The sequence below is a fragment of the Osmerus mordax genome, chromosome 25, assembly GCF_038355195.1.
Source record: "Osmerus mordax isolate fOsmMor3 chromosome 25, fOsmMor3.pri, whole genome shotgun sequence".
In the NCBI taxonomy this organism is placed as follows: Eukaryota; Metazoa; Chordata; class Actinopteri; order Osmeriformes; family Osmeridae; genus Osmerus; species Osmerus mordax.
In genome coordinates, this window is record NC_090074.1 from 10,723,244 (window position 1) to 10,746,897 (window position 23,654).

General features: G+C 46.8%; 24 non-coding genes across 24 annotated transcripts; all 24 read right to left on the minus strand.

Annotated features, from left to right (window-relative positions):
* Positions 1-678: 678 nt before the first annotated feature.
* trnap-cgg (transfer RNA proline (anticodon CGG)) lies at positions 679-750 on the minus strand. The gene has a single exon. It is a non-coding gene; the product is annotated as a tRNA-Pro (tRNA).
* A 722-nt stretch (positions 751-1,472) lies between these two features.
* Positions 1,473-1,544, minus strand: trnap-cgg (transfer RNA proline (anticodon CGG)). The gene has a single exon. It is a non-coding gene; the product is annotated as a tRNA-Pro (tRNA).
* A 1,485-nt stretch (positions 1,545-3,029) lies between these two features.
* On the minus strand, positions 3,030-3,101 carry trnap-ugg (transfer RNA proline (anticodon UGG)). Its single transcript has one exon. It is a non-coding gene; the product is annotated as a tRNA-Pro (tRNA).
* Positions 3,102-3,372: 271 nt separating this feature from the next.
* On the minus strand, positions 3,373-3,444 carry trnap-ugg (transfer RNA proline (anticodon UGG)). The gene has a single exon. It is a non-coding gene; the product is annotated as a tRNA-Pro (tRNA).
* A 616-nt stretch (positions 3,445-4,060) lies between these two features.
* trnap-agg (transfer RNA proline (anticodon AGG)) lies at positions 4,061-4,132 on the minus strand. The gene has a single exon. It is a non-coding gene; the product is annotated as a tRNA-Pro (tRNA).
* A 1,092-nt stretch (positions 4,133-5,224) lies between these two features.
* On the minus strand, positions 5,225-5,296 carry trnap-cgg (transfer RNA proline (anticodon CGG)). The gene has a single exon. It is a non-coding gene; the product is annotated as a tRNA-Pro (tRNA).
* Positions 5,297-6,383: 1,087 nt separating this feature from the next.
* Positions 6,384-6,455, minus strand: trnap-cgg (transfer RNA proline (anticodon CGG)). Its single transcript has one exon. It is a non-coding gene; the product is annotated as a tRNA-Pro (tRNA).
* An 827-nt stretch (positions 6,456-7,282) lies between these two features.
* Positions 7,283-7,354, minus strand: trnap-cgg (transfer RNA proline (anticodon CGG)). The gene has a single exon. It is a non-coding gene; the product is annotated as a tRNA-Pro (tRNA).
* Positions 7,355-8,737: 1,383 nt separating this feature from the next.
* On the minus strand, positions 8,738-8,809 carry trnap-ugg (transfer RNA proline (anticodon UGG)). The gene has a single exon. It is a non-coding gene; the product is annotated as a tRNA-Pro (tRNA).
* Positions 8,810-9,080: 271 nt separating this feature from the next.
* trnap-ugg (transfer RNA proline (anticodon UGG)) lies at positions 9,081-9,152 on the minus strand. Its single transcript has one exon. It is a non-coding gene; the product is annotated as a tRNA-Pro (tRNA).
* Positions 9,153-10,931: 1,779 nt separating this feature from the next.
* trnap-cgg (transfer RNA proline (anticodon CGG)) lies at positions 10,932-11,003 on the minus strand. Its single transcript has one exon. It is a non-coding gene; the product is annotated as a tRNA-Pro (tRNA).
* An 827-nt stretch (positions 11,004-11,830) lies between these two features.
* On the minus strand, positions 11,831-11,902 carry trnap-cgg (transfer RNA proline (anticodon CGG)). The gene has a single exon. It is a non-coding gene; the product is annotated as a tRNA-Pro (tRNA).
* A 2,258-nt stretch (positions 11,903-14,160) lies between these two features.
* On the minus strand, positions 14,161-14,232 carry trnap-ugg (transfer RNA proline (anticodon UGG)). Its single transcript has one exon. It is a non-coding gene; the product is annotated as a tRNA-Pro (tRNA).
* A 721-nt stretch (positions 14,233-14,953) lies between these two features.
* Positions 14,954-15,025, minus strand: trnap-agg (transfer RNA proline (anticodon AGG)). The gene has a single exon. It is a non-coding gene; the product is annotated as a tRNA-Pro (tRNA).
* A 1,092-nt stretch (positions 15,026-16,117) lies between these two features.
* On the minus strand, positions 16,118-16,189 carry trnap-cgg (transfer RNA proline (anticodon CGG)). The gene has a single exon. It is a non-coding gene; the product is annotated as a tRNA-Pro (tRNA).
* An 827-nt stretch (positions 16,190-17,016) lies between these two features.
* Positions 17,017-17,088, minus strand: trnap-cgg (transfer RNA proline (anticodon CGG)). Its single transcript has one exon. It is a non-coding gene; the product is annotated as a tRNA-Pro (tRNA).
* Positions 17,089-18,655: 1,567 nt separating this feature from the next.
* trnap-agg (transfer RNA proline (anticodon AGG)) lies at positions 18,656-18,728 on the minus strand. The gene has a single exon. It is a non-coding gene; the product is annotated as a tRNA-Pro (tRNA).
* A 271-nt stretch (positions 18,729-18,999) lies between these two features.
* On the minus strand, positions 19,000-19,071 carry trnap-ugg (transfer RNA proline (anticodon UGG)). The gene has a single exon. It is a non-coding gene; the product is annotated as a tRNA-Pro (tRNA).
* A 277-nt stretch (positions 19,072-19,348) lies between these two features.
* On the minus strand, positions 19,349-19,420 carry trnap-ugg (transfer RNA proline (anticodon UGG)). Its single transcript has one exon. It is a non-coding gene; the product is annotated as a tRNA-Pro (tRNA).
* Positions 19,421-19,798: 378 nt separating this feature from the next.
* Positions 19,799-19,870, minus strand: trnap-agg (transfer RNA proline (anticodon AGG)). Its single transcript has one exon. It is a non-coding gene; the product is annotated as a tRNA-Pro (tRNA).
* Positions 19,871-20,140: 270 nt separating this feature from the next.
* Positions 20,141-20,212, minus strand: trnap-agg (transfer RNA proline (anticodon AGG)). Its single transcript has one exon. It is a non-coding gene; the product is annotated as a tRNA-Pro (tRNA).
* Positions 20,213-20,828: 616 nt separating this feature from the next.
* Positions 20,829-20,900, minus strand: trnap-agg (transfer RNA proline (anticodon AGG)). Its single transcript has one exon. It is a non-coding gene; the product is annotated as a tRNA-Pro (tRNA).
* A 382-nt stretch (positions 20,901-21,282) lies between these two features.
* On the minus strand, positions 21,283-21,354 carry trnap-cgg (transfer RNA proline (anticodon CGG)). Its single transcript has one exon. It is a non-coding gene; the product is annotated as a tRNA-Pro (tRNA).
* Positions 21,355-22,921: 1,567 nt separating this feature from the next.
* trnap-agg (transfer RNA proline (anticodon AGG)) lies at positions 22,922-22,993 on the minus strand. Its single transcript has one exon. It is a non-coding gene; the product is annotated as a tRNA-Pro (tRNA).
* Between the last annotated feature and the right edge of the window lie 661 nt (positions 22,994-23,654).

Genomic DNA, 23,654 nt, shown 5'->3' on the forward strand with positions numbered 1-23,654 from the left:
CACCCCGATCTACGTTGGGTAAAGGAATGATTTGGGAATAGAACAGGTGCCCTCTTTGCCACATTACCTCCTTCAACAGTATACTGCAATGGGCTCGTACGGGATTTGTACCCCGGACCTCTCGCACCTTAAGCGAGAATCATACCCCTAGACCAACGAGCCATGCTCTGGTTGCTGCTTTGATAGATTTGTTGTAACCAAACATGCTTAGACAAAAAGAGAAATTTCCAAAGCAAATCACGCCGATCTACATTGGGTAAAGGACTGATTTGGGAATAGAACAGGTGCCCTCTTTGCCAGGTTACCTCTTTCAACAGCATACTGTAATGGTCTCGTCCGGGATTTGAACCCAGGACCTCTCTCGCACCGTAAGCGAGAATCATACCCCTAGACCAACAAGCCATGTTCTAATTGCTGCTTCGATTGATCGATATGTTGTCACATAACATGCTTAGACAAAGGCTCCCTGCACCCTAAGCGAGAATCATACCACGAGACCAACGAGCCATGTTCTGGTTGCTGCTTTGATTAAGTTGTTGTAAAAAAAATGCGTAGACAAAAAGAGCTGGAGAAACTTCTGCAGCAAATCACCCCGATCTACATTGGGTAAAATACTGATATGGGAATAGAACAGGAGCCCTCTTCACCAAGTAACCTCCTTCAACAACATACTGTAAAGGGCTCGTCCGGGATTCGAACCCGGGACCTCTCGCACCCGAAGCGAGAATCATACCCCTAGACCAACGAGCCATGCTCTGGTTGCTGCTTTGATCGATTTGTTGTCACAAAACATGCTTAGATAAAGGCTCCCTGCACCCAAAGCGAGAATCATACACCTTGACCAACGAGCCATGTTCTAGTTGCTGCTTCGATTGATCGATTTGTTGTCACAAAACATGCTAAGACAAATAGAGAAACTCCTACAGCAAATCACCCCGATCTACGTTGGGTAAAGGACTGATTTGGGAATAGAACAGGAGCCCTCTTTGCCATGTTACCTCCTTCAACAGCATACTGTAATGGGCTCGTCCGGGATTTGAACCCAGGACCTCTGGCACCCTAAGCGAGAATCATACCCCTAGACCAACGAGCCATGTTTTGGTTGCTGCTTTGATTGATTTGTTGTCAAAAAAAAATGCTTAGACAAAGGCTCCCTGCAGCCTAAGCGAGAATCATACCCCTTGACCAACGAGCCATGTTCTAGTTGCTGCTTCGATTGATCGATTTGTTGTCACAAAACATGCTTAAACAAAGGCTCCCTGCACCCTAAGCGAGAATCATACCACGAGACCAACGAGCAATGTATTGGTTGCTGCTTTGATCGATTTGTTGTCACAAAACATGCGTAAACAAAAAGAGCTGGAAAAACTTCACAAGCAAATCACCCCAATCTACGTTGGGTAAAGGACTGATCTGGGATTAGAACAGGAGCCCTCTTCGCCAAGTAACCTCCTTTAACAACATACTGTAAAGGGCTCGTCCGGGATTCGAACCCGGGACCTCTCGCACCCGAAGCGAGAATCATACCCCTAGACCAACGAGCCATGCTCTGGTTGCTGCTTTGATCGATTTGTTGTCACAAAACATGCTTAGACAAAGGCTCCCTGCACCCTAAGCGAGAATCATACCCCTAGACCAACGAGCCATGTTCTGGTTGCTGCTTTGATCGATTTTTTGTCACAAAACATGCTTAGACAAAAAGAGAAACATCCGCAGCAAATCACGCCGAGCTACACTGGGTAAAGTACTGATCTGGGATTAGAACAGGAGCCCTCTTCACTAAATAACCTCCTTCAACAACCAACTGAAATGGGCTCATCCGAGATCCCGCACCCTAAGCTAGAATCATGTTCTACCAACGAGCCATGTTCTGGTTGCTGCTTTCATCGATTTGTTGTCACAAAACATGCTTAGACAAAGGCTCCCTGCACCCTAAGCGAGAATCATACCACGAGACCAACGAGCCATGTTCTGGTTGCTGCTTTCATCGATTTGTTGTCACAAAACATGCTTAAACAAAGGCTCCCTGCACCCTAAGCGAGAATCATACCACGAGACCAACGAGCAATGTATTGGTTGCTGCTTTGATCGATTTGTTGTCACAAAACATGCGTAAACAAAAAGAGCTGGAAAGACTTCTGCAGCAAATCACCCCAATCTACGTTGGGTAAAGGACTGATCTGGGATTAGAACAGGAACCCTCTTCACCAAGTAACCTCCTTCAACAACATACTGTAAAGGGCTCGTCCGGGATTTGAACCCTAGACCTCTCGCACCCGAAGCGAGAATCATACCCCTAGACCATCGAGCCATGCTCTGGTTGCTGCTTTGATCGATTTGTTGTCACAAAACATGCTTAAACAAAGGCTCCCTGCACCCGAAGCGAGAATCATACCCCTAGACCAACGAGCCATGCCCTGGTTGCTGCTTTGATCGATTTGTTGTCACAAAACATGCTTAGACAAAGGCTCCCTGCACCCAAAGCGAGAATCATACACCTTGACCAACGAGCCATGTTCTAGTTGCTGCTTCGATTGATCGATTTGTTGTCACAAAACATGCTTGGACAAAAAGAGCTGGAGAAACCTCCGCAGCAAATCACGCCGATCTACGTTGGGTAAAGGACTGATTTGGGGATAGAACAGGAGCCCTCTTTGCCAGGTTACCTCTTTCAACAGCATACTGTAAGGGGCTAGTCCAGGATTTGAACCCGGGACCTCTCGCACCCTAAGCGAGAATCATACCCCTAGACCAACGAGCCACTTTCTAGTTGTTTCTTCGATTGATCGATTTGTTGTCACAAAACATGCAACAAAGGCTCCCTGCACCCTAAGCGAGAATCATACCCCTAGACCAACGAGCCATGTTCTGGTTGCTGCTTTGATCGATTTGTTGTCACAAAACATGCTTAGACAAAAAGAAAAACTTCTGCAGCAAATCGCCCCGATCTACAATGGGTAAAGGACTGATTTGGGAATAGAACAGGAGCCCTCTTTGCCAGGTTACCTCCTTCTACAGCATACTGTAAAGGGCTCGTCCGGGATTTGAACCCTGGACCTCTCGCACCCAAAGCGAGAATCATACCCCTAGACCAACGAGCCATGTTGTAGTTGCTGCTTCGATTTATCGCCTTGTTGTCACAAAACATGCTTAGACAAAGGTTCCCTGCACCCTAAGCGAGATTCATACCACGAGACCAACGAGCCATGCTCTGGTTGCTGCTTTGATCGATTTGTTGTCACAAAACATGCTTAGACAAAAAGAGAAACTTCTGCACCAAATCGCCCCGATCTACGATGGGTAAAGGACTGATTTGGGAATAGAACAGGAGCCCTCTTTGCCAGGTTACCTCCTTCTACAGCATATTGTAAAGGGCTCGTCCGGGATTTGAACCCGGGACCTCTCGCACCCAAAGCGAGAATCATACCCCTAGACCAACGAGCCATGTTGTAGTTGCTGCTTCGATTGATCGATTTGTTGCCACAAAACATGCTTAGACAAATAGAGAAACTTCCGCAGCAAATCACCCCGATCTTCGTTGGGTAAAGGACTGATTTGTGAATAGAACAGGAGACCTCTTTGCCATGTTACCTCCTTCACCAGCATACTGTAATGGGCTCGTCCGGGATTTGAACCCCAGACCTCTCGCACCCTAAGCGAGAATCATACCCCTAGACCAACAAGCCATGTTCTGGTTGCTGCTTTGATCAATTTGTTGTCACAAAACATGCTTAGACAAAGGCTCCCTGCACCCTAAGCGAGAATCATACCCCTAGACCAACAAGCCATGTTCTGGTTGCTGCTTTGATCGATTTGTTGTCACAAAACATGCTTAGACAAAGGCTCCCTGCACCCTAAGCGAGAATCATACCCCTAGACCAACGAGCCATGTTCTGGTTGCTGCTTTGATCGATTTGTTGTCACAAAACATGCTTGGACAAAAAGAGCTGGAGAAACTTCCGCAGCAAATCACGCCGATCTACGTTGGGTAAAGGACTGATTTGGGGATAGAACAGGAGCCCTCTTTGCCAGGTTACCTCTTTCAACAGCATACTGTAAGGGGCTCGTCCGGGATTTGAACCCGGGACCTCTCGCACCCTAAGCGAGAATCATACCCCTAGACCAACGAGCCACTTTCTAGTTGTTTCTTCGATTGATCGATTTGTTGTCACAAAACATGCTTACACAAAGGCTCCCTGCACCCTAAGCGAGATTCATACCCCTAGACCAACGAGCCATGTTCTGGTTGCTGCTTTGATCGATTTTTTGTCACAAAACATGCTTAGACAAAAAGAGCTGGAGGAACTTCTGCAGCAAATCACCCCGATCTACGTTGGGTAAAGGACTGATCTGGGATTAGAACAGGAGCCCTCTTCACTAAATAACCTCCTTCAACAACCTACTGTAGTGGGCTCATCCGAGATCCCGCACCCTAAGCTAGAATCATACCCCTAGACCAACGAGCCATGTTCTAGTTGCTGCTTCGATTGATCGATTTGTTGTCACAAAACATGCTAAAACAAATAGAGAAACTTCTACAGCAAATCACCCCGATCTACGTTGGGTAAAGGAATGATTTGGGAATAGAACAGGTGCCCTCTTTGCCACATTACCTCCTTCAACAGTATACTGCAATGGGCTCGTACGGGATTTGTACCCCGGAACTCTCGCACCTTAAGCGAGAATCATACCCCTAGACCAACGAGCCATGCTCTGGTTGCTGCTTTGATAGATTTGTTGTAACCAAACATGCTTAGACAAAAAGAGAAATTTCCAAAGCAAATCACGCCGATCTACATTGGGTAAAGGACTGATTTGGGAATAGAACAGGTGCCCTCTTTGCCAGGTTACCTCTTTCAACAGCATACTGTAATGGTCTCGTCCGGGATTTGAACCCAGGACCTCTCTCGCACCGTAAGCAAGAATCATACCCCTAGACCAACAAGCCATGTTCTAATTGCTGCTTCGATTGATCGATATGTTGTCACATAACATGCTTAGACAAAGGCTCCCTGCACCCTAAGCGAGAATCATACCACGAGACCAACGAGCCATGTTCTGGTTGCTGCTTTGATTAAGTTGTTGTAAAAAAAATGCGTAGACAAAAAGAGTTGGAGAAACTTCTGCAGCAAATCACCCCGATCTACATTGGGTAAAATACTGATATGGGAATAGAACAGGAGCCCTCTTCACCAAGTAACCTCCTTCAACAACATACTGTAAAGGGCTCGTCCGGGATTCGAACCCGGGACCTCTCGCACCCGAAGCGAGAATCATACCCCTAGACCAACGAGCCACTTTCTAGTTGTTTCTTCGATTGATCGATTTGTTGTCACAAAACATGCTTACACAAAGGCTCCCTGCACCCTAAGCGAGATTCATACCCCTAGACCAACGAGCCATGTTCTGGTTGCTGCTTTGATCGATTTTTTGTCACAAAACATGCTTAGACAAAAAGAGCTGGAGGAACTTCTGCAGCAAATCACCCCGATCTACGTTGGGTAAAGGACTGATCTGGGATTAGAACAGGAGCCCTCTTCACTAAATAACCTCCTTCAACAACCTACTGTAGTGGGCTCATCCGAGATCCCGCACCCTAAGCTAGAATCATACCCCTAGACCAACGAGCCATGTTCTAGTTGCTGCTTCGATTGATCGATTTGTTGTCACAAAACATGCTAAAACAAATAGAGAAACTTCTACAGCAAATCACCCCGATCTACGTTGGGTAAAGGAATGATTTGGGAATAGAACAGGTGCCCTCTTTGCCACATTACCTCCTTCAACAGTATACTGCAATGGGCTCGTACGGGATTTGTACCCCGGACCTCTCGCACCTTAAGCGAGAATCATACCCCTAGACCAACGAGCCATGCTCTGGTTGCTGCTTTGATAGATTTGTTGTAACCAAACATGCTTAGACAAAAAGAGAAATTTCCAAAGCAAATCACGCCGATCTACATTGGGTAAAGGACTGATTTGGGAATAGAACAGGTGCCCTCTTTGCCAGGTTACCTCTTTCAACAGCATACTGTAATGGTCTCGTCCGGGATTTGAACCCAGGACCTCTCTCGCACCGTAAGCAAGAATCATACCCCTAGACCAACAAGCCATGTTCTAATTGCTGCTTTGATTGATCGATATGTTGTCACATAACATGCTTAGACAAAGGCTCCCTGCACCCTAAGCGAGAATCATACCACGAGACCAACGAGCCATGCTCTGGTTGCTGCTTTGATAGATTTGTTGTAAACAAACATGCTTAGACAAAAAGAGAAATTTCCAAAGCAAATCACGCCGATCTACATTGGGTAAAGGACTGATTTGGGAATAGAACAGGTGCCCTCTTTGCCAGGTTACCTCTTTCAACAGCATACTGTAAAGGGCTCGTCCGGGATTCGAACCCGGGACCTCTCGCACCCGAAGCGAGAATCATACCCCTAGACCAACGAGCCATGCTCTGGTTGCTGCTTTGATCGATTTGTTGTCAAAAAACATGCTTAGATAAAGGCTCCCTGCACCCAAAGCGAGAATCATACACCTTGACCAACGAGCCATGTTCTAGTTGCTGCTTCGATTGATCGATTTGTTGTCACAAAACATGCTAAGACAAATAGAGAAACTCCTACAGCAAATCACCCCGATCTACGTTGGGTAAAGGACTGATTTGGGAATAGAACAGGAGCCCTCTTTGCCATGTTACCTCCTTCAACAGCATACTGTAATGGGCTCGTCCGGGATTTGAACCCAGGACCTCTGGCACCCTAAGCGAGAATCATACCCCTAGACCAACGAGCCATGTTTTGGTTGCTGCTTTGATTGATTTGTTGTCAAAAAAAAAGGCTTAGACAAAGGCTCCCTGCAGCCTAAGCGAGAATCATACCCCTTGACCAACGAGCAATGTTATAGTTGCTGCTTCGATTGATCGATTTGTTGTAACAAAACATGCTTAGACAAAGGCTCCCTGCACCCAAAGCGAGAATCATACCCCTTGACCAACGAGCCATGTTCTAGTTGCTGCTTCGATTGATCGATTTGTTGTCACAAAACATGCTTAAACAAAGGCTCCCTGCACCCTAAGCGAGAATCATACCACGAGACCAACGAGCAATGTATTGGTTGCTGCTTTGATCGATTTGTTGTCACAAAACATGCGTAAACAAAAAGAGCTGGAAAAACTTCACAAGCAAATCACCCCAATCTACGTTGGGTAAAGGACTGATCTGGGATTAGAACAGGAGCCCTCTTCGCCAAGTAACCTCCTTTAACAACATACTGTAAAGGGCTCGTCCGGGATTCGAACCCGGGACCTCTCGCACCCGAAGCGAGAATCATACCCCTAGACCAACGAGCCATGCTCTGGTTGCTGCTTTGATCGATTTGTTGTCACAAAACATGCTTAGACAAAGGCTCCCTGCACCCTAAGCGAGAATCATACCCCTAGACCAACGAGCCATGTTCTGGTTGCTGCTTTGATCGATTTTTTGTCACAAAACATGCTTAGACAAAAAGAGAAACATCCGCAGCAAATCACGCCGAGCTACACTGGGTAAAGTACTGATCTGGGATTAGAACAGGAGCCCTCTTCACTAAATAACCTCCTTCAACAACCAACTGAAATGGGCTCATCCGAGATCCCGCACCCTAAGCTAGAATCATGTTCTACCAACGAGCCATGTTCTGGTTGCTGCTTTCATCGATTTGTTGTCACAAAACATGCTTAGACAAAGGCTCCCTGCACCCTAAGCGAGAATCATACCACGAGACCAACGAGCCATGTTCTGGTTGCTGCTTTCATCGATTTGTTGTCACAAAACATGCTTAAACAAAGGCTCCCTGCACCCTAAGCGAGAATCATACCACGAGACCAACGAGCAATGTATTGGTTGCTGCTTTGATCGATTTGTTGTCACAAAACATGCGTAAACAAAAAGAGCTGGAAAGACTTCTGCAGCAAATCACCCCAATCTACGTTGGGTAAAGGACTGATCTGGGATTAGAACAGGAACCCTCTTCACCAAGTAACCTCCTTCAACAACATACTGTAAAGGGCTCGTCCGGGATTTGAACCCTAGACCTCTCGCACCCGAAGCGAGAATCATACCCCTAGACCATCGAGCCATGCTCTGGTTGCTGCTTTGATCGATTTGTTGTCACAAAACATGCTTAAACAAAGGCTCCCTGCACCCGAAGCGAGAATCATACCCCTAGACCAACGAGCCATGCCCTGGTTGCTGCTTTGATCGATTTGTTGTCACAAAACATGCTTAGACAAAGGCTCCCTGCACCCAAAGCGAGAATCATACACCTTGACCAACGAGCCATGTTCTAGTTGCTGCTTCGATTGATCGATTTGTTGTCACAAAACATGCTTGGACAAAAAGAGCTGGAGAAACCTCCGCAGCAAATCACGCCGATCTACGTTGGGTAAAGGACTGATTTGGGGATAGAACAGGAGCCCTCTTTGCCAGGTTACCTCTTTCAACAGCATACTGTAAGGGGCTAGTCCAGGATTTGAACCCGGGACCTCTCGCACCCTAAGCGAGAATCATACCCCTAGACCAACGAGCCATGTTCTGGTTGCTGCTTTGATCGATTTGTTGTCACAAAACATGCTTAGACAAAAAGAAAAACTTCTGCAGCAAATCGCCCCGATCTACAATGGGTAAAGGACTGATTTGGGAATAGAACAGGAGCCCTCTTTGCCAGGTTACCTCCTTCTACAGCATACTGTAAAGGGCTCGTCCGGGATTTGAACCCGGGACCTCTCGCACCCAAAGCAAGAATCATACCCCTAGACCAACGAGCCATGTTGTAGTTGCTGCTTCGATTTATCGCCTTGTTGTCACAAAACATGCTTAGACAAAGGTTCCCTGCACCCTAAGCGAGATTCATACCACGAGACCAACGAGCCATGCTCTGGTTGCTGCTTTGATCGATTTGTTGTCACAAAACATGCTTAGACAAAAAGAGAAACTTCTGCACCAAATCGCCCCGATCTACGATGGGTAAAGGACTGATTTGGGAATAGAACAGGAGCCCTCTTTGCCAGGTTACCTCCTTCTACAGCATATTGTAAAGGGCTCGTCCGGGATTTGAACCCGGGACCTCTCGCACCCAAAGCGAGAATCATACCCCTAGACCAACGAGCCATGTTGTAGTTGCTGCTTCGATTGATCGATTTGTTGCCACAAAACATGCTTAGACAAATAGAGAAACTTCCGCAGCAAATCACCCCGATCTTCGTTGGGTAAAGGACTGATTTGTGAATAGAACAGGAGACCTCTTTGCCATGTTACCTCCTTCACCAGCATACTGTAATGGGCTCGTCCGGGATTTGAACCCCGGACCTCTCGCACCCTAAGCGAGAATCATACCCCTAGACCAACAAGCCATGTTCTGGTTGCTGCTTTGATCAATTTGTTGTCACAAAACATGCTTAGACAAAGGCTCCCTGCACCCTAAGCGAGAATCATACCCCTAGACCAACAAGCCATGTTCTGGTTGCTGCTTTGATCGATTTGTTGTCACAAAACATGCTTAGACAAAGGCTCCCTGCACCCTAAGCGAGAATCATACCCCTAGACCAACGAGCCATGTTCTGGTTGCTGCTTTGATCGATTTGTTGTCACAAAACATGCTTGGACAAAAAGAGCTGGAGAAACTTCCGCAGCAAATCACGCCGATCTACGTTGGGTAAAGGACTGATTTGGGGATAGAACAGGAGCCCTCTTTGCCAGGTTACCTCTTTCAACAGCATACTGTAAGGGGCTCGTCCGGGATTTGAACCCGGGACCTCTCGCACCCTGAGCGAGAATCATACCCTAGACCAACGAGCCACTTTCTAGTTGTTTCTTCGATTGATCGATTTGTTGTCACAAAACATGCTTACACAAAGGCTCCCTGCACCCTAAGCGAGATTCATACCCCTAGACCAACGAGCCATGTTCTGGTTGCTGCTTTGATCGATTTTTTGTCACAAAACATGCTTAGACAAAAAGAGCTGGAGGAACTTCTGCAGCAAATCACCCCGATCTACGTTGGGTAAAGGACTGATCTGGGATTAGAACAGGAGCCCTCTTCACTAAATAACCTCCTTCAACAACCTACTGTAGTGGGCTCATCCGAGATCCCGCACCCTAAGCTAGAATCATACCCCTAGACCAACGAGCCATGTTCTAGTTGCTGCTTCGATTGATCGATTTGTTGTCACAAAACATGCTAAAACAAATAGAGAAACTTCTACAGCAAATCACCCCGATCTACGTTGGGTAAAGGAATGATTTGGGAATAGAACAGGTGCCCTCTTTGCCACATTACCTCCTTCAACAGTATACTGCAATGGGCTCGTACGGGATTTGTACCCCGGACCTCTCGCACCTTAAGCGAGAATCATACCCCTAGACCAACGAGCCATGCTCTGGTTGCTGCTTTGATAGATTTGTTGTAACCAAACATGCTTAGACAAAAAGAGAAATTTCCAAAGCAAATCACGCCGATCTACATTGGGTAAAGGACTGATTTGGGAATAGAACAGGTGCCCTCTTTGCCAGGTTACCTCTTTCAACAGCATACTGTAATGGTCTCGTCCGGGATTTGAACCCAGGACCTCTCTCGCACCGTAAGCAAGAATCATACCCCTAGACCAACAAGCCATGTTCTAATTGCTGCTTCGATTGATCGATATGTTGTCACATAACATGCTTAGACAAAGGCTCCCTGCACCCTAAGCGAGAATCATACCACGAGACCAACGAGCCATGTTCTGGTTGCTGCTTTGATTAAGTTGTTGTAAAAAAAATGCGTAGACAAAAAGAGTTGGAGAAACTTCTGCAGCAAATCACCCCGATCTACATTGGGTAAAATACTGATATGGGAATAGAACAGGAGCCCTCTTCACCAAGTAACCTCCTTCAACAACATACTGTAAAGGGCTCGTCCGGGATTCGAACCCGGGACCTCTCGCACCCGAAGCGAGAATCATACCCCTAGACCAACGAGCCATGCTCTGGTTGCTGCTTTGATCGATTTGTTGTCACAAAACATGCTTAGATAAAGGCTCCCTGCACCCAAAGCGAGAATCATACACCTTGACCAACGAGCCATGTTCTAGTTGCTGCTTCGATTGATCGATTTGTTGTCACAAAACATGCTAAGACAAATAGAGAAACTCCTACAGCAAATCACCCCGATCTACGTTGGGTAAAGGACTGATTTGGGAATAGAACAGGAGCCCTCTTTGCCATGTTACCTCCTTCAACAGCATACTGTAATGGGCTCGTCCGGGATTTGAACCCAGGACCTCTGGCACCCTAAGCGAGAATCATACCCCTAGACCAACGAGCCATGTTTTGGTTGCTGCTTTGATTGATTTGTTGTCAAAAAAAAATGCTTAGACAAAGGCTCCCTGCAGCCTAAGCGAGAATCATACCCCTTGACCAACGAGCAATGTTATAGTTGCTGCTTCGATTGATCGATTTGTTGTAACAAAACATGCTTAGACAAAGGCTCCCTGCACCCAAAGCGAGAATCATACCCCTTGACCAACGAGCCATGTTCTAGTTGCTGCTTCGATTGATCGATTTGTTGTCACAAAACATGCTTAAACAAAGGCTCCCTGCACCCTAAGCGAGAATCATACCACGAGACCAACGAGCAATGTATTGGTTGCTGCTTTGATCGATTTGTTGTCACAAAACATGCGTAAACAAAAAGAGCTGGAAAAACTTCACAAGCAAATCACCCCAATCTACGTTGGGTAAAGGACTGATCTGGGATTAGAACAGGAGCCCTCTTCGCCAAGTAACCTCCTTTAACAACATACTGTAAAGGGCTCGTCCGGGATTCGAACCCGGGACCTCTCGCACCCGAAGCGAGAATCATACCCCTAGACCAACGAGCCATGCTCTGGTTGCTGCTTTGATCGATTTGTTGTCACAAAACATGCTTAGACAAAGGCTCCCTGCACCCTAAGCGAGAATCATACCCCTAGACCAACGAGCCATGTTCTGGTTGCTGCTTTGATCGATTTTTTGTCACAAAACATGCTTAGACAAAAAGAGAAACATCCGCAGCAAATCACGCCGAGCTACACTGGGTAAAGTACTGATCTGGGATTAGAACAGGAGCCCTCTTCACTAAATAACCTCCTTCAACAACCAACTGAAATGGGCTCATCCGAGATCCCGCACCCTAAGCTAGAATCATGTTCTACCAACGAGCCATGTTCTGGTTGCTGCTTTCATCGATTTGTTGTCACAAAACATGCTTAGACAAAGGCTCCCTGCACCCTAAGCGAGAATCATACCACGAGACCAACGAGCCATGTTCTGGTTGCTGCTTTCATCGATTTGTTGTCACAAAACATGCTTAAACAAAGGCTCCCTGCACCCTAAGCGAGAATCATACCACGAGACCAACGAGCAATGTATTGGTTGCTGCTTTGATCGATTTGTTGTCACAAAACATGCGTAAACAAAAAGAGCTGGAAAGACTTCTGCAGCAAATCACCCCAATCTACGTTGGGTAAAGGACTGATCTGGGATTAGAACAGGAACCCTCTTCACCAAGTAACCTCCTTCAACAACATACTGTAAAGGGCTCGTCCGGGATTTGAACCCTAGACCTCTCGCACCCGAAGCGAGAATCATACCCCTAGACCATCGAGCCATGCTCTGGTTGCTGCTTTGATCGATTTGTTGTCACAAAACATGCTTAAACAAAGGCTCCCTGCACCCGAAGCGAGAATCATACCCCTAGACCAACGAGCCATGCCCTGGTTGCTGCTTTGATCGATTTGTTGTCACAAAACATGCTTGGACAAAAAGAGCTGGAGAAACTTCCGCAGCAAATCACGCCGAGCTACACTGGGTAAAGTACTGATCTGGGATTAGAACAGGAGCCCTCTTCACTAAATAACCTCCTTCAACAACCAACTGAAATGGGCTCATCCGAGATCCCGCACCCTAAGCTAGAATCATGTTCTACCAACGAGCCATGTTCTGGTTGCTGCTTTCATCGATTTGTTGTCACAAAACATGCTTAGACAAAGGCTCCCTGCACCCTAAGCGAGAATCATACCACGAGACCAACGAGCCATGTTCTGGTTGCTGCTTTCATCGATTTGTTGTCACAAAACATGCTTAAACAAAGGCTCCCTGCACCCTAAGCGAGAATCATACCACGAGACCAACGAGCAATGTATTGGTTGCTGCTTTGATCGATTTGTTGTCACAAAACATGCGTAAACAAAAAGAGCTGGAAAGACTTCTGCAGCAAATCACCCCAATCTACGTTGGGTAAAGGACTGATCTGGGATTAGAACAGGAACCCTCTTCACCAAGTAACCTCCTTCAACAACATACTGTAAAGGGCTCGTCCGGGATTTGAACCCTAGACCTCTCGCACCCGAAGCGAGAATCATACCCCTAGACCATCGAGCCATGCTCTGGTTGCTGCTTTGATCGATTTGTTGTCACAAAACATGCTTAAACAAAGGCTCCCTGCACCCGAAGCGAGAATCATACCCCTAGACCAACGAGCCATGCCCTGGTTGCTGCTTTGATCGATTTGTTGTCACAAAACATGCTTAGACAAAGGCTCCCTGCACCCAAAGCGAGAATCATACACCTTGACCAACGAGCCATGTTCTAGTTGCTGCTTCGATTGATCGATTTGTTGTCACAAAACATGCTTGGACAAAAAGAGCTGGAGAAACCTCCGCAGCAAATCACGCCGATCTACGTTGGGTAAAGGACTGATTTGGGGATAGAACAGGAGCCCTCTTTGCCAGGTTACCTCTTTCAACAGCATACTGTAAGGGGCTAGTCCAGGATTTGAACCCGGGACCTCTCGCACCCTAAGCGAGAATCATACCCCTAGACCAACGAGCCACTTTCTAGTTGTTTCTTCGATTGATCGATTTGTTGTCACAAAACATGCAACAAAGGCTCCCTGCACCCTAAGCGAGAATCATACCCCTAGACCAACGAGCCATGTTCTGGTTGCTGCTTTGATCGATTTGTTGTCACAAAACATGCTTAGACAAAAAGAAAAACTTCTGCAGCAAATCGCCCCGATCTACAATGGGTAAAGGACTGATTTGGGAATAGAACAGGAGCCCTCTTTGCCAGGTTACCTCCTTCTACAGCATACTGTAAAGGGCTCGTCCGGGATTTGAACCCGGGACCTCTCGCACCCAAAGCGAGAATCATACCCCTAGACCAACGAGCCATGTTGTAGTTGCTGCTTCGATTTATCGCCTTGTTGTCACAAAACATGCTTAGACAAAGGTTCCCTGCACCCAAAGCGAGAATCATACCCCTAGACCAACGAGCCATGTTGTAGTTGCTGCTTCGATTGATCGATTTGTTGCCACAAAACATGCTTAGACAAATAGAGAAACTTCCGCAGCAAATCACCCCGATCTTCGTTGGGTAAAGGACTTATTTGTGAATAGAACAGGAGACCTCTTTGCCATGTTACCTCCTTCACCAGCATACTGTAATGGGCTCGTCCGGGATTTGAACCCCGGACCTCTCGCACCCTAAGCGAGAATCATACCCCTAGACCAACAAGCCATGTTCTGGTTGCTGCTTTGATCAATTTGTTGTCACAAAACATGCTTAGACAAAGGCTCCCTGCACCCTAAGCGAGAATCATACCCCTAGACCAACAAGCCATGTTCTGGTTGCTGCTTTGATCGATTTGTTGTCACAAAACATGCTTAGACAAAGGCTCCCTGCACCCTAAGCGAGAATCATACCCCTAGACCAACGAGCCATGTTCTGGTTGCTGCTTTGATCGATTTGTTGTCACAAAACATGCTTGGACAAAAAGAGCTGGAGAAACTTCCGCAGCAAATCACGCCGATCTACGTTGGGTAAAGGACTGATTTGGGGATAGAACAGGAGCCCTCTTTGCCAGGTTACCTCTTTCAACAGCATACTGTAAGGGGCTCGTCCGGGATTTGAACCCAGGACCTCTCGCACCCTAAGCGAGAATCATACCCCTAGACCAACGAGCCACTTTCTAGTTGTTTCTTCGATTGATCGATTTGTTGTCACAAAACATGCTTACACAAAGGCTCCCTGCACCCTAAGCGAGATTCATACCCCTAGACCAACGAGCCATGTTCTGGTTGCTGCTTTGATCGATTTTTTGTCACAAAACATGCTTAGACAAAAAGAGCTGGAGGAACTTCTGCAGCAAATCACCCCGATCTACGTTGGGTAAAGGACTGATCTGGGATTAGAACAGGAGCCCTCTTCACTAAATAACCTCCTTCAACAACCTACTGTAGTGGGCTCATCCGAGATCCCGCACCCTAAGCTAGAATCATACCCCTAGACCAACGAGCCATGTTCTAGTTGCTGCTTCGATTGATCGATTTGTTGTCACAAAACATGCTAAAACAAATAGAGAAACTTCTACAGCAAATCACCCCGATCTACGTTGGGTAAAGGAATGATTTGGGAATAGAACAGGTGCCCTCTTTGCCACATTACCTCCTTCAACAGTATACTGCAATGGGCTCGTACGGGATTTGTTCCCCGGACCTCTCGCACCTTAAGCGAGAATCATACCCCTAGACCAACGAGCCATGCTCTGGTTGCTGCTTTGATAGATTTGTTGTAACCAAACATGCTTAGACAAAAAGAGAAATTTCCAAAGCAAATCACGCCGATCTACATTGGGTAAAGGACTGATTTGGGAATAGAACAGGTGCCCTCTTTGCCAGGTTACCTCTTTCAACAGCATACTGTAATGGTCTCGTCCGGGATTTGAACCCAGGACCTCTCTCGCACCGTAAGCAAGAATCATACCCCTAGACCAACAAGCCATGTTCTAATTGCTGCTTCGATTGATCGATATGTTGTCACATAACATGCTTAGACAAAGGCTCCCTGCACCCTAAGCGAGAATCATACCACGAGACCAACGAGCCATGTTCTGGTTGCTGCTTTGATTAAGTTGTTGTAAAAAAAATGCGTAGACAAAAAGAGCTGGAGAAACTTCTGCAGCAAATCACCCCGATCTACATTGGGTAAAATACTGATATGGGAATAGAACAGGAGCCCTCTTCACCAAGTAACCTCCTTCAACAACATACTGTAAAGGGCTCGTCCGGGATTCGAACCCGGGACCTCTCGCACCCGAAGCGAGAATCATACCCCTAGACCAACGAGCCATGCTCTGGTTGCTGCTTTGATCGATTTGTTGTCACAAAACATGCTTGGATAAAGGCTCCCTGCACCCAAAGCGAGAATCATACACCTTGACCAACGAGCCATGTTCTAGTTGCTGCTTCGATTGATCGATTTGTTGTCACAAAACATGCTAAGACAAATAGAGAAACTCCTACAGCAAATCACCCCGATCTACGTTGGGTAAAGGACTGATTTGGGAATAGAACAGGAGCCCTCTTTGCCATGTTACCTCCTTCAACAGCATACTGTAATGGGCTCGTCCGGGATTTGAACCCAGGACCTCTGGCACCCTAAGCGAGAATCATACCCCTAGACCAACGAGCCATGTTTTGGTTGCTGCTTTGATTGATTTGTTGTCAAAAAAAAATGCTTAGACAAAGGCTCCCTGCAGCCTAAGCGAGAATCATACCCCTTGACCAACGAGCAATGTTATAGTTGCTGCTTCGATTGATCGATTTGTTGTAACAAAACATGCTTAGACAAAGGCTCCCTGCACCCAAAGCGAGAATCATACCCCTTGACCAACGAGCCATGTTCTAGTTGCTGCTTCGATTGATCGATTTGTTGTCACAAAACATGCTTAAACAAAGGCTCCCTGCACCCTAAGCGAGAATCATACCACGAGACCAACGAGCAATGTATTGGTTGCTGCTTTGATCGATTTGTTGTCACAAAACATGCGTAAACAAAAAGAGCTGGAAAAACTTCACAAGCAAATCACCCCAATCTACGTTGGGTAAAGGACTGATCTGGGATTAGAACAGGAGCCCTCTTCGCCAAGTAACCTCCTTTAACAACATACTGTAAAGGGCTCGTCCGGGATTCGAACCCGGGACCTCTCGCACCCGAAGCGAGAATCATACCCCTAGACCAACGAGCCATGCTCTGGTTGCTGCTTTGATCGATTTGTTGTCACAAAACATGCTTAGACAAAGGCTCCCTGCACCCTAAGCGAGAATCATACCCCTAGACCAACGAGCCATGTTCTGGTTGCTGCTTTGATCGATTTTTTGTCACAAAACATGCTTAGACAAAAAGAGAAACATCCGCAGCAAATCACGCCGAGCTACACTGGGTAAAGTACTGATCTGGGATTAGAACAGGAGCCCTCTTCACTAAATAACCTCCTTCAACAACCAACTGAAATGGGCTCATCCGAGATCCCGCACCCTAAGCTAGAATCATGTTCTACCAACGAGCCATGTTCTGGTTGCTGCTTTCATCGATTTGTTGTCACAAAACATGCTTAGACAAAGGCTCCCTGCACCCTAAGCGAGAATCATACCACGAGACCAACGAGCCATGTTCTGGTTGCTGCTTTCATCGATTTGTTGTCACAAAACATGCTTAAACAAAGGCTCCCTGCACCCTAAGCGAGAATCATACCACGAGACCAACGAGCAATGTATTGGTTGCTGCTTTGATCGATTTGTTGTCACAAAACATGCGTAAACAAAAAGAGCTGGAAAGACTTCTGCAGCAAATCACCCCAATCTACGTTGGGTAAAGGACTGATCTGGGATTAGAACAGGAACCCTCTTCACCAAGTAACCTCCTTCAACAACATACTGTAAAGGGCTCGTCCGGGATTTGAACCCTAGACCTCTCGCACCCGAAGCGAGAATCATACCCCTAGACCATCGAGCCATGCTCTGGTTGCTGCTTTGATCGATTTTTTGTCACAAAACATGCTTAAACAAAGGCTCCCTGCACCCGAAGCGAGAATCATACCCCTAGACCAACGAGCCATGCCCTGGTTGCTGCTTTGATCGATTTGTTGTCACAAAACATGCTTAGACAAAGGCTCCCTGCACCCAAAGCGAGAATCATACACCTTGACCAACGAGCCATGTTCTAGTTGCTGCTTCGATTGATCGATTTGTTGTCACAAAACATGCTTACACAAAGGCTTCCTGCACCCTAAGCAAAAATCATACCACGAGACCAACGAGCCATGTTCTGGTTGCTGCTTTGATCGATTTTTTGTCACAAAACATGCTTAGACAAAAAGAGAAACATCCGCAGCAAATCACGCCGAGCTACACTGGGTAAAGTACTGATCTGGGATTAGAACAGGAGCCCTCTTCACTAAATAACCTCCTTCAACAACCAACTGAAATGGGCTCATCCGAGATCCCGCACCCTAAGCTGGAATCATGTTCTAACAACGAGCCATGTTCTGGTTGCTGCTTTCATCGATTTGTTGTCACAAAACATGCTTAAACAAAAGCTCCCTGCACCCTAAGCGAGAATCATACCACGAGACCAATGAGCCATGTTCTGGTTGCTGCTTTGATCGATTTGTTGTCAGAAAAAATGCTTAGACAAAAAGAGCTGGAGGAACTTCTGCAGCAAATCACCCCGATCTACGTTGGGTAAAGGACTGATTTGGGAATAGAACAGGAGCCTTCTTTGCCAGGTTACCTCCTTCTACAGCATACTATAATGGGCTCGTCCGGGATTTGAACCCGGGACCTCTCGCACCCTAAGCGAGGAATCATACCCCTAGACCAACGAGCCACTTTCTAGTTGTTTCTTCGATTGATCGATTTGTTGTCACAAAACATGCTTAGACAAAGGTTCACTGCACCCTAAGCGAGATTCATACCACGAGACCAACGAGCCATGCTCTGGTTGCTGCTTTGATCGATTTGTTGTCACAAAACATGCTTAGACAAAAAGAAAAACTTCTGCAGCAAATCGCCCCGATCTACGATGGGTAAAGGACTGATTTGGGAATAGAACAGGAGCCCTCTTTGCCAGGTTACCTCCTTCTACAGCATACTGTAAAGGGCTCGTCCGGGATTTGAACCCAGGACCTCTCGCACCCAAAGCGAGAATCATACCCCTAGACCAACGAGCCATGTTGTAGTTGCTGCTTCGATTGATCGCCTTGTTGTCACAAAACATGCTTAGACAAAGGCTCCCTGCACCCTAAGCGAGAATCATACCCCTAGACCAACGAGCCATGTTCTGGTTGCTGCTTTGATCGATTTGTTGTCACAAAACATGCTTGGACAAAAAGAGCTGGAGAAATTTCCGCAGCAAATCACGCCGATCTACGTTGGGTAAAGGACTGATTTGGGGATAGAACAGGAGCCCTCTTTGCCAGGCAACCTCTTTCAACAGCATACTGTAAGGGGCTCGTCCGGGATTTGAACCCGGGACCTCTCGCACCCAAAGCGAGAATCATACCCCTAGACCAACGAGCCATGTTGTAGTTGCTGCTTCGATTGATCGCCTTGTTGTCACAAAACATGCTTAGACAAAGGCTCCCTGCACCCTACGCGAGAATCATACCCCTAGACCAACAAGCCATGTTCTGGTTGCTGCTTTGATCGATTTGTTGTCACAAAACATGCTTAGACAAAGGCTCCCTGCACCCTAAGCGAGAATCATACCCCTAGACCAACGAGCCATGTTCTGGTTGCTGCTTTGATCGATTTGTTGTCACAAAACATGCTTGGACAAAAAGAGCTGGAGAAATTTCCGCAGCAAATCACGCCGATCTACGTTGGGTAAAGGACTGATTTGGGGATAGAACAGGAGCCCTCTTTGCCAGGTTACCTCTTTCAACAGCATACTGTAAGGGGCTCGTCCGGGATTTGAACCCGGGACCTCTCGCACCCTATGCGAGAATCATACCCCTAGACCAACGAGCCACTTTCTAGTTGTTTCTTCGATTGATCGATTTGTTGTCACAAAACATGCTTACACAAAGGCTCCCTGCACCCTAAGCGAGATTCATACCACGAGACCAACGAGCCATTTCTGGTTGCTGCTTTGATCGATTTGTCGTCACAAAACATGCTTAGACAAAAAGAAAAACTTCTGCAGCAAATCGCCCCGATCTACGATGGGTAAAGGACTGATTTGGGAATAGAACAGGAGCCCTCTTTGCCAGGTTACCTCCTTCTACAGCATACTGTAATGGGCTCGTCCGGGATTCGAACCCGGGACCTCTCGCACCCTAAGCGAGAATCATACCCCTAGACCAACGAGCCATGTTGTAGTTGCTGCTTCGATTGATCGATTTGTTGCCACAAAACATGCTTAGACAAATAGAGAACCTTCCGCAGCAAATCACCCCGATCTACGTTGGGTAAAGGACTGATTTGTGAATAGAACAGGAGACCTCTTTGCCATGTTACCTCCTTCACCAGCATACTGTAATGGGCTCGTCCGGGATTTGAACCCCGGACCTCTCGCACCCTAAGCGAGAATCATACCCCTAGACCAACAAGCCATGTTCTGGTTGCTGCTTTGATCGATTTGTTGTCACAAAACATGCTTAGACAAAGCCTCCCTGCACCCTAAGCGAGAATCATACCCCTAGACCAACGAGCCATGTTGTAGTTGCTGCTTTGATCGATTTGTTGTCACAAAACATGCTTAGACAAAGCCTCCCTGCACCCTAAGCGAGAATCATACCCCTAGACCAACGAGCCATGTTCTGGTTGCTGCTTTGATCGATTTGTTGTCACAAAACATGCTTGGACAAAAAGAGCTGGAGAAACTTCCGCAGCAAATCACGCCGATCTACGTTGGGTAAAGGACTGATTTGGGGATAGAACAGGAGCCCTCTTTGCCAGGTTACCTCTTTCAACAGCATACTGTAAGGGGCTCGTCCGGGATTTGAACCCGGGACCTCTCGCACCCTAAGCGAGAATCATACCCCTAGACCAACGAGCCACTTTCTAGTTGTTTCTTCGATTGATCGATTTGTTGTCACAAAACATGCTTAGACAAAGGCTCCCTGCACCCAAAGCGAGAATCATACCCCTTGACCAACGAGCCATGTTCTAGTTGCTGCTTCGATTGATCGATTTGTTGTCACAAAACATGCTTAAACAAAGGCTCCCTGCACCCTAAGCGAGAATCATACCACGAGACCAACGAGCAATGTATTGGTTGCTGCTTTGATCGATTTGTTGTCACAAAACATGCGTAAACAAAAAGAGCTGGAAAAACTTCACAAGCAAATCACCCCAATCTACGTTGGGTAAAGGACTGATCTGGGATTAGAACAGGAGCCCTCTTCGCCAAGTAACCTCCTTTAACAACATACTGTAAAGGGCTCGTCCGGGATTCGAACCCGGGACCTCTCGCACCCGAAGCAAGAATCATACCCCTAGACCAACGAGCCATGCTCTGGTTGCTGCTTTGATCGATTTGTTGTCACAAAACATGCTTAGACAAAGGCTCCCTGCACCCTAAGCGAGAATCATACCCCTAGACCAACGAGCCATGTTCTGGTTGCTGCTTTGATCGATTTTTTGTCACAAAACATGCTTAGACAAAAAGAGAAACATCCGCAGCAAATCACGCCGAGCTACACTGGGTAAAGTACTGATCTGGGATTAGAACAGGAGCCCTCTTCACTAAATAACCTCCTTCAACAACCAACTGAAATGGGCTCATCCGAGATCCCGCACCCTAAGCTAGAATCATGTTCTACCAACGAGCCATGTTCTGGTTGCTGCTTTCATCGATTTGTTGTCACAAAACATGCTTAGACAAAGGCTCCCTGCACCCTAAGCGAGAATCATACCACGAGACCAACGAGCCATGTTCTGGTTGCTGCTTTCATCGATTTGTTGTCACAAAACATGCTTAAACAAAGGCTCCCTGCACCCTAAGCGAGAATCATACCACGAGACCAACGAGCAATGTATTGGTTGCTGCTTTGATCGATTTGTTGTCACAAAACATGCGTAAACAAAAAGAGCTGGAAAGACTTCTGCAGCAAATCACCCCAATCTACGTTGGGTAAAGGACTGATCTGGGATTAGAACAGGAACCCTCTTCACCAAGTAACCTCCTTCAACAACATACTGTAAAGGGCTCGTCCGGGATTTGAACCCTAGACCTCTCGCACCCGAAGCGAGAATCATACCCCTAGACCATCGAGCCATGCTCTGGTTGCTGCTTTGATCGATTTGTTGTCACAAAACATGCTTAAACAAAGGCTCCCTGCACCCGAAGCGAGAATCATACCCCTAGACCAACGAGCCATGCCCTGGTTGCTGCTTTGATCGATTTGTTGTCACAAAACATGCTTAGACAAAGGCTCCCTGCACCCAAAGCGAGAATCATACACCTTGACCAACGAGCCATGTTCTAGTTGCTGCTTCGATTGATCGATTTGTTGTCACAAAACATGCTTACACAAAGGCTTCCTGCACCCTAAGCAAAAATCATACCACGAGACCAACGAGCCATGTTCTGGTTGCTGCTTTGATCGATTTTTTGTCACAAAACATGCTTAGACAAAAAGAGAAACATCCGCAGCAAATCACGCCGAGCTACACTGGGTAAAGTACTGATCTGGGATTAGAACAGGAGCCCTCTTCACTAAATAACCTCCTTCAACAACCAACTGAAATGGGCTCATCCGAGATCCCGCACCCTAAGCTGGAATCATGTTCTACCAACGAGCCATGTTCTGGTTGCTGCTTTCATCGATTTGTTGTCACAAAACATGCTTAAACAAAAGCTCCCTGCACCCTAAGCGAGAATCATACCACGAGACCAATGAGCCATGTTCTGGTTGCTGCTTTGATCGATTTGTTGTCAGAAAAAATGCTTAGACAAAAAGAGCTGGAGGAACTTCTGCAGCAAATCACCCCGATCTACGTTGGGTAAAGGACTGATTTGGGAATAGAACAGGAGCCTTCTTTGCCAGGTTACCTCCTTCTACAGCATACTATAATGGGCTCGTCCGGGATTTGAACCCGGGACCTCTCGCACCCTAAGCGAGAATCATACCCCTAGACCAACGAGCCACTTTCTAGTTGTTTCTTCGATTGATCGATTTGTTGTCACAAAACATGCTTACACAAAGGCTCCCTGCACCCTAAGCGAGATTCATACCACGAGACCAACGAGCCATGCTCTGGTTGCTGCTTTGATCGATTTGTTGTCACAAAACATGCTTAGACAAAAAGAAAAACTTCTGCAGCAAATCGCCCCGATCTACAATGGGTAAAGGACTGATTTGGGAATAGAACAGGAGCCCTCTTTGCCATGTTACCTCCTTCAACAGCATACTGTAATGGGCTCGTCCGGGATTTGAACCCCGGACCTCTGGCACCCTAAGCGAGAATCATACCCCTAGACCAACGAGCCATGTTTTGGTTGCTGCTTTGATTGATTTGTTGTCAAAAAAAAATGCTTAGACAAAGGCTCCCTGCAGCCTAAGCGAGAATCATACCCCTTGACCAACGAGCAATGTTATAGTTGCTGCTTCGATTGATCGATTTGTTGTAACAAAACATGCTTAGACAAAGGCTCCCTGCACCCAAAGCGAGAATCATACACCTTGACCAACGAGCCATGTTCTAGTTGCTGCTTCGATTGATCGATTTGTTGTCACAAAACATGCTTACACAAAGGCTTCCTGCACCCTAAGCAAAAATCATACCACGAGACCAACGAGCCATGTTC